The following is a 7500-nucleotide window of genomic DNA, read 5'->3' as shown; positions in this document are numbered from 1 at the left end:
CTTGACCGCCTGCGGCAACCATGATGCGAAGGCAAAGGAAGGAACTAAATGAAAATCAAGAGGCTTGCTCCACAATACAAGACCATATCCAAATAGGAGGAGGGATCGGGCAGCCCCGCACCCCCTGCACCCTACGCACAGGCAACCTAGGAGATTTCCCACAGCTTTACCGACTAGACGATGAATACTTTCCCCCTACGGCCACCTCCATGCAAAGGAGGGAGGTCAAAGCGTTCCACCTCAAAATCCTTCTTCCAGATAGCCCCCACCATCGACATAGAAAGCCTCCTCCCCATTGGACCAGAAGCGCATACACAATTCAAACAACAAATGCCCATAAACGTTGTGACTTAACATTTCCAGCCGCAAAAGCCTGCCATGCACGCAAGATGCAAGGGAAAAGCCGACCCCTCGATCAAACATATGGGCCAACACATCTATCAAAACCACAAAGCCAACACAACCATGAACGATGTGCAATTTGAAAGGAATTCCAACCCTTGACTTTAAAATAAGGAGAACAACGCCTCACATCACCCGACGGAAAAAGCAAGCAAGAGGGAGGGTAGGTGGTTTACAACCAAAACCCTTCCAATTCCCTCTTAAATGTATGCATCTCAACCGACAATGCCAACACGGAAAGAGTACAAGCTCAAGACACCGGCACCATAAACAACCGAACAATGAAGAGGCTAGCCATCACAAGGAGCCACACCACAACAACCCATACAACTCCCAAAACTTGGAGCTGAAGGGGAATTGTTCACATATGCCTCCCGGGACAAGCATGGCCAACATTACCACTCATGCGCTATCGAGTGGGTATGGAGAGAAGATGAAAATCGAACACCCTACAAACGACCCAAGGCCATTCTTGAGGCAAACCCGAAAAACCAACTCAATTACCAACCCACCTTACACACAAAAAGAAAAACCCTCCACACCAAATAGGGAGGAGGTGAAAAATATAACGAGGAGCCAATTTCAATGGAGCCACAAATGGCTGCCCAGCCCAATCAAAATTCTCTATTCGCAACAACCAAGGGGCACGATAGCGACATAGGCAACGACGGAGTTTTGGGGCTTCCATCTGGGACAGCAATAACGAAGGCTCAAAGGAGCGCCAAGAAAACTTGCGACATTCTTATCATTGGGATGGGAAAGAGGGACGGGGATGAGCATGGCCCACATTACCGCTCATGTGCTACTGAGCGGGGATGGAGAGAAGACGAAAATCGACCACCCTACAAATGACCCAAGGCCATCGTTGGGGCAAACCCAACAAAGTAACTCGATTACCAACCCACCTTTCACGCGGAAATAAAACCTGTCACCGGTATCTTCTGGAAGGGCACGAGGGGGACCAGGACGAGCCAAGGAGCCACACCACAACAACCCATACAGCGCCAAGAACTTAGAGAGCAAAAGGGGAATTGTTCACGTATGCCTCCTGGGACGAGCATGGCCAACATTACCGCTCATGCGCTACCGAGTGGGGATGGAGAGATGATGAAAATCAGACACCCTACAAACGACCCAAGGCCATCGTTCAGGAAAACCCAAAAACAAAACTCGATTACCAACCCACCTTTCACACTGAAAGAAAACCTGTCACTGGTATCATCTGGAGGGGCACAAGGGGACCAAGACGAACCAGGGAGCCAAACCACAACAACCCCTACAGCTCCAAGAACTTAGAGAGCAATTGTCCACATATGCCTCTTGGGACAAGCATGGCTAACATTACTGCTCATCCGCTACCGAGTGGGGATGCAGAGAAGATGAAAATCGGCCACCCTACAAACGACCCAAGGCCATCGTTCAGGCAAACCCGAAAACACAACTCGATTACCAACCCACCTTTCACATGGAAAGAAAACCTGTCGCTAGTATCATCTGGAGGGGCACTCTGAGACCTGGACGAGCCAGGGAGCCACACCAAAACAACCCATACAACTCCAATAGCTTGGAGAGTGGAAGGGGAATTGTTCACGTATGCCTCCCAGAACGAGCATGGCCAACATTACCGCTCATGCGTTACCGAGTGGGGATCAAGAGAAGATGAAAATCGACCACCCTACAAACGACCCAGGCCATCGTTCAGGCAAACATGAAAACACAACTCGATTACCAACCCACCTTTCACACGGAAAGAAGACCTGTCACTGGTATCATCAGGAGGGGCACTCGGGGACCAAGACGAGCCAGGGAGCCACACCACAACAACCCATACAACTCCAAGAACATGGAGAGCCGAAGGGTAATTGTTCACATATGCCTCCCAGGCCAAGCCAAGCCAACATTACCACTCATGCACTACCGAGTGGGGATGGAGAGAAGATGAAAATCGGCCACCCTACAAATGACCCAAGGCCATCGTTAAGGCAAACCCGAAAACACAACTCAATTACCAACCCACCTTTCACACGGAAAGAAAACCTGTCGCTGGTATCATCTGGAGGGGCACGCAGGGACCAGGACGAGCCAAGGAGCCACACCACAACAACCCATACAACTCCGAGAACTTGGAGAGCGGAAGGGGAATTGTTCACATATGCCTCCCAAGACGAGCATGGCCAACATTACCGCTCATGCACTACTGAGTGGGGATGGAGAGAAGATGAAAATCGACCGCCCTACAAATGACCCAAGGCCATCGTTCAGGAAAACCCAAAAACACAACTCGATTACCAACCCACCTTTCACAAGGAAAGAAAACATGTCGCTGGTATCATCTGGAGGGGCACTCGGGGACCAAGACGAGCCAGGGAGCCACACCACAACAACCCATACAGCTCCAACAACTTGGAGAGTGGAAGGGGAATTGTTCACGTATGCCTCCCAGGACGAGCATGGCCAACATTACCGCTCTTGCCCTACCGAGTGGGGATGGAGAGAAGATGAAAATCGGCGGCCCTACAAATGACCCAAGGCCATCGTTCAGGCAAACCCGAAAACACAACTCGATTACCAACCCACCTTTCACACGGAAAGAAAATTTGTCGCTGGTATCATCTGGAGGGGCACGCGGGGACCAGGACGAGCCAGGGAGCCACACCACAACAACCCATACAGCTCCAAGAAATTGGAGAGAAGAAGGGGAATTGTTCACATATGCCTCCCATGATGAGCGTGGCCAACATTACCGCTCCTGCGCTACCGAGTGGGGATAGAGAGAAGAAGAAAATCGGCAACCCTACAAATGACCCAAGGCCATCCTTCAGGCACACGTGAAAATACAACTCAATTACCATCCCACCTTTCACACGGAAAGAAAACCTGTCACTGCTATCATCTGGAGGGGCACATCGGCGGCCCTACAAATGACCCAAGGCCATCGTTCAAGCACATGCGAAAACACAACTCGATTACCAACCCACCTTTCACACGGAAAGAAAACCTGTCGCTGGTATCATCTGGAGGGGCGCAAGGGGGACCAAGACGAGCAAGGGAGCCACACCACAACAGCCCATATAGCTCCAAGAACTTGGAAAGCAGAAGGGGAATTGTTCACATATGCCTCCCAAGATGAGCATGGCCAACATTACCGCTCATGCGCTACCGAGTGGGGATGGAGAGAAGATGAAAATCGGCCACCCTACAAACGACCCAAGGCCATCGTTCAGGCAAACGCGAAAACACAACTCAATTACCAACCCACCTTTCACACGGAAACAAAACCTGTCGCTGGTATCATCTAGAGGGGCGTGAGGGGGACCAGGACGAGCAAGGGAGCCACACCACAACAGCCCATACAGCTCCAAGAACTTGGAAAGCAGAAGGGGAAATGTTCACATATGCCTCCCAAGACGAGCATGGCCAACATTACCGCTCATGCACTACCGAGTGGGGATGTTGAGAAGATGAAAATCGGCCACCCTACAAACGACCCAAGGCCATCATTCAGGCAAACACGAAAACACAACTCAATTACCAACCCACCTTTCACACGGAAACAAAACCTGTCGCTGATATCATCTAGAGGGGCGCGAGGGGGACCAGGACGAACAAGGGAGCCACACCACAACAACCCATACAACTCCAAGAACTTGGAAAGTAGAAGGGTAATTGTTCACATATGCCTCCCAAGACGAGCATGGCCAACATTACCGCTCATGTGCTATCGAGTGGGATGGATAGAAGATGAAAATCAACAACCCTAGAAATGACCCAAGGCCATCATTCAGGGAAATGCGAAAACACAACTCCATTACCAACCCACCTTTCACACGGAAACAAAACTTGTCGCTCGGATCATTTGGAATTTGCATGGGCCCCCGCACGACCGAAATGAAGCGACAAGGGAGAGCTGGGAAAACGAGCAGCACGAAAATGAACAAAGCCAACCTCGGGTCACAACTTAGCATTTTTGATACGGGCTCATTGGCCTGTGCGCGCCCTCGCCCGAATGAATTTGCATGGGCGCCCGCACAACCGAAACGAAGCGACAAGGGAGAGTCGAGCAAACGAACTGCACGAACAAGCACAAAACCAACCTCGGGTCAAAACTTAGCATTTTTTGATACGGGCTCGTTCGCCCGGGTGCGCCCTCGCCCAAACTACCCACCCGAACGAGTTCACACAGACGCCCTCAAACGACCCACCCGAACGATTTTTCTTGGGCGCTCGAACGACCAAAACGAAGTGACAAGGGAGAGCTGGGTAAATGAGCAGCACGAACGTGCACAAAGCCAACCTTGGGTCACAACTTAGCATTTTTGATACGGGCTCATTCACCCGGCCGCGCCCTCCCCTGAATAGGGAGCATCGCAATGCTTTGTTTTAATTAAACAGTCAGATTCCCCTTGTCCGTACCAGTTCTGAGTTGACTGTTCGACGCCTAGGAAGAAGCCCCCGGCAGGGGGCATTCTACGCCCATAGCCCAATCGGCACGTGACTACCCGCCCTCGCCACGAGAGCAGCTCGGGCAGACTACCGACAACCCACGAGTTGAGGGCACAGACCCCTAGGTCCAACCCTCAGAGCCAATCCTTTTCCCGAAGTTACGGATCCGTTTTGCCGACTTCCCTTACCTACATTGTTCTATTAACCAGAGGCTGTTCACCTTGGAGACTTGATGCGGTTATGAGTACGACCGGGCATGAATGGTACTCGGTCCTCTAGATTTTCAAGGGCCGCCGAGGGTGCCGGACACCGCAAGACGTGCAATGCTCTTCCAGCTACTGGACACTATCTCTGGGTGAACCGATTCCAGGGTGGGCAAGCTGTTAAAAAGAAAAGATAACTCTTCTCGGGGCCCCCGACGACGTCTCCGGATTACCTAACATTGCCGCCTGCCGCCATGTCCTAGTTCGGGAATATTTACCTGATTCCCTTTCGATGCTCGTGCAGAGTGCACCCTTGATACAAGGCTTCCCCATCTCTTAGGATCGACTAACCCATGTCCAAATGTTGTTCACATGGAACCTTTCCCCACTTCAATCTTCAAAGTTCTCATTTGAATATTTTCTACTACCACCAAGATCTACACCGGGGGCCGATCCACCCAAGCTCACGCCCGAGGTTTCTCAATGACCCCTGTGTCCTCCTACTCATCAGAGCCAGGCAATTGCTCCGACGGTCGAGTATAGGTTGCGCGCTTCAGCGCCATCCATTTTCGGGGCTAGTTGATTCAGCAGGTGAGTTGTTACACACTCCTTAGCAGATTTCGACTTCCATGACCACCATCCTATTGTCTTAATCAACCAACACCCTTTGTGGGATCTAGGTTAGCACGCAATTCGACACTGTAACTCGACTTTCGGTTCATCCCGCATCGCCAGTTCTGCTTACCAAAAATGGCCCACTTGGAGCTCTCGATTCAACGACGCGAATCAATGGAGCAGCTGCACCCTCTTACGTATTTAAAGTTTGAGAATAGGTCGAGGGCGTTACGCCCCCGATGCCTCTAATCATTTGATTTACTCGATAAAACTTGTGTGTGAGCTCCAGCTATCCTGAGGGAAACTTCGGAGGAAACCAGCTACTAGATGGTTCGATTAGTCTTTCGCCCCTATGCCCAAGTCAGACGAAAGATTTGCACGTTAGTATCGCTACGAGCCTCCACTAGAGTTTCCTCTGGCTTTGCCCTGCTAAGGCATAGTTCACCATCTTTCGAGTCCCAACAGGTGTGCTCGCACTCGAACCCTTCGCATAAGCTCAAGGTCAGTCGACGATGCACCCCCCCAGAGAGGGGATCTTGCCCGTCAGCTTCCTTGTGCCTCGCAAGTTTTCAAACCAGCCGACTCGCAGACATGTTAGACTCCTTGGTCCGTGTTTCAAGACGGGTCGAATGGAAAGCCCGCCAACCAACACCATGAGCGCGCAGGTGCACACGGCCCGCCAAAAGGGCACACGCTTCGTTCCTCGACCATCGCAGCGGCAAACTGATAGGTAGTAATTCACCCATGCTTGTGACGATGCAGCAACCCGTGTTGGTTTGCACCTCAAGTCGAGCAGTAGACCAGCCTGAGTTGTTCCACATCCGACCGAGACACATCGACAGCCTCCATCTGCTTCCCTCCCGGCAATTTCAAGCACTCTTTAACTCTCTTTTCAAAGGCCTTTTCATCTTTCCCTCGCGGTACTTGTTCGCTATCGGTCTCTCGCCCGTATTTAGCCTTGGATGGAATTTACCACCCAATTAGGGCTGCATTCCCAAACAACCCGACTCGCCGACAACGCCTCGTGATGCGGCAGGGTCCCGGGCCGACGGGGCTATCACCCTCTCAGGCGCCCCCTTCCAAGGGACTTGGCCCAGATCCGCCGCTGAGGATGCTTCTATAGACTACAATTAAGGCAGCGCCGCCGCCCGATTTTCATGCTGGGCTCTTCCCGGTTCGCTCGCCGCTACTAGGGGAATCCTTGTAAGTTTCTTTTCCTTCGCTTAATTATATTCTTAAACTCAATGGGTGTTCTCGCCTGAGCTGGGGTCACAAAGTTGGAGCTAAAACCGCCCTACCCCATGGGAGGACAAGAGAGAGTAAAGAAAGTTCGAGCGATGCCACACAAAGCCCGCACGGCTAACTCCGACTGCCCATCCAAGGGGACAAGATCACCGCTCGCCGATGCATGCCACGAAACATCACTTGAGGTATTTCAGCTAACCGCACCGCACGGGACACTGACGACCAGCTCCGCTACTCCCTAGCATATTGCAGGGAGCGCGTTTGAATGGGATGCGACGCCCAGAAAGACGTGCCCTCGACTGAGGCCTTGGGCGCAAATTGTGTTCAAAAACTCGATGATTCATGGGATTCTGGAATTCACACTAAGTATCGCATTTCGCTACGTTCTTCATCGTAACAAGAGCCGAGATATCCGTTGCCGAGAGTTGTTTCCACGTGTATTACCGAAAAATCAGCCACAAAACTGAATAGGGGAACCCCCCACAACAAATGTAAGGCCAAGGGACAAAAGGAGGAAAAACGCACGAGAGAAAGAGAAACAAAGGTGTCTAACCCCCTCACAGGGGAAGGCTCGAACAGAGGACAATCTCCC

The 7500-nt window shown here is 51.6% G+C and overlaps 1 non-coding gene and 1 pseudogene across 1 annotated transcript; both read right to left on the bottom strand.

Annotated features, from left to right (window-relative positions):
* Positions 1 to 5048: 5048 nt before the first annotated feature.
* Positions 5049 to 6912, bottom strand: LOC149139937 (25S ribosomal RNA; annotated as a pseudogene).
* Positions 6913 to 7181: 269 nt separating this feature from the next.
* Positions 7182 to 7335, bottom strand: LOC149139936 (5.8S ribosomal RNA). The gene has a single exon (XR_016265339.1). It is a non-coding gene; the product is annotated as a 5.8S ribosomal RNA (ribosomal RNA).
* Positions 7336 to 7500: the final 165 nt, after the last annotated feature.

The sequence above is a fragment of the Pinus tabuliformis genome, chromosome X (genome assembly GCF_031772625.1).
Source record: "Pinus tabuliformis cultivar Carrire ecotype Pingquan chromosome X, CPIR1, whole genome shotgun sequence".
NCBI classification, from domain to species: domain Eukaryota; kingdom Viridiplantae; phylum Streptophyta; class Pinopsida; order Pinales; family Pinaceae; genus Pinus; species Pinus tabuliformis.
The sequence above is the reverse complement of the archived record's forward strand: the minus strand, read 5'-3'. Positions and strand labels throughout refer to the sequence as shown.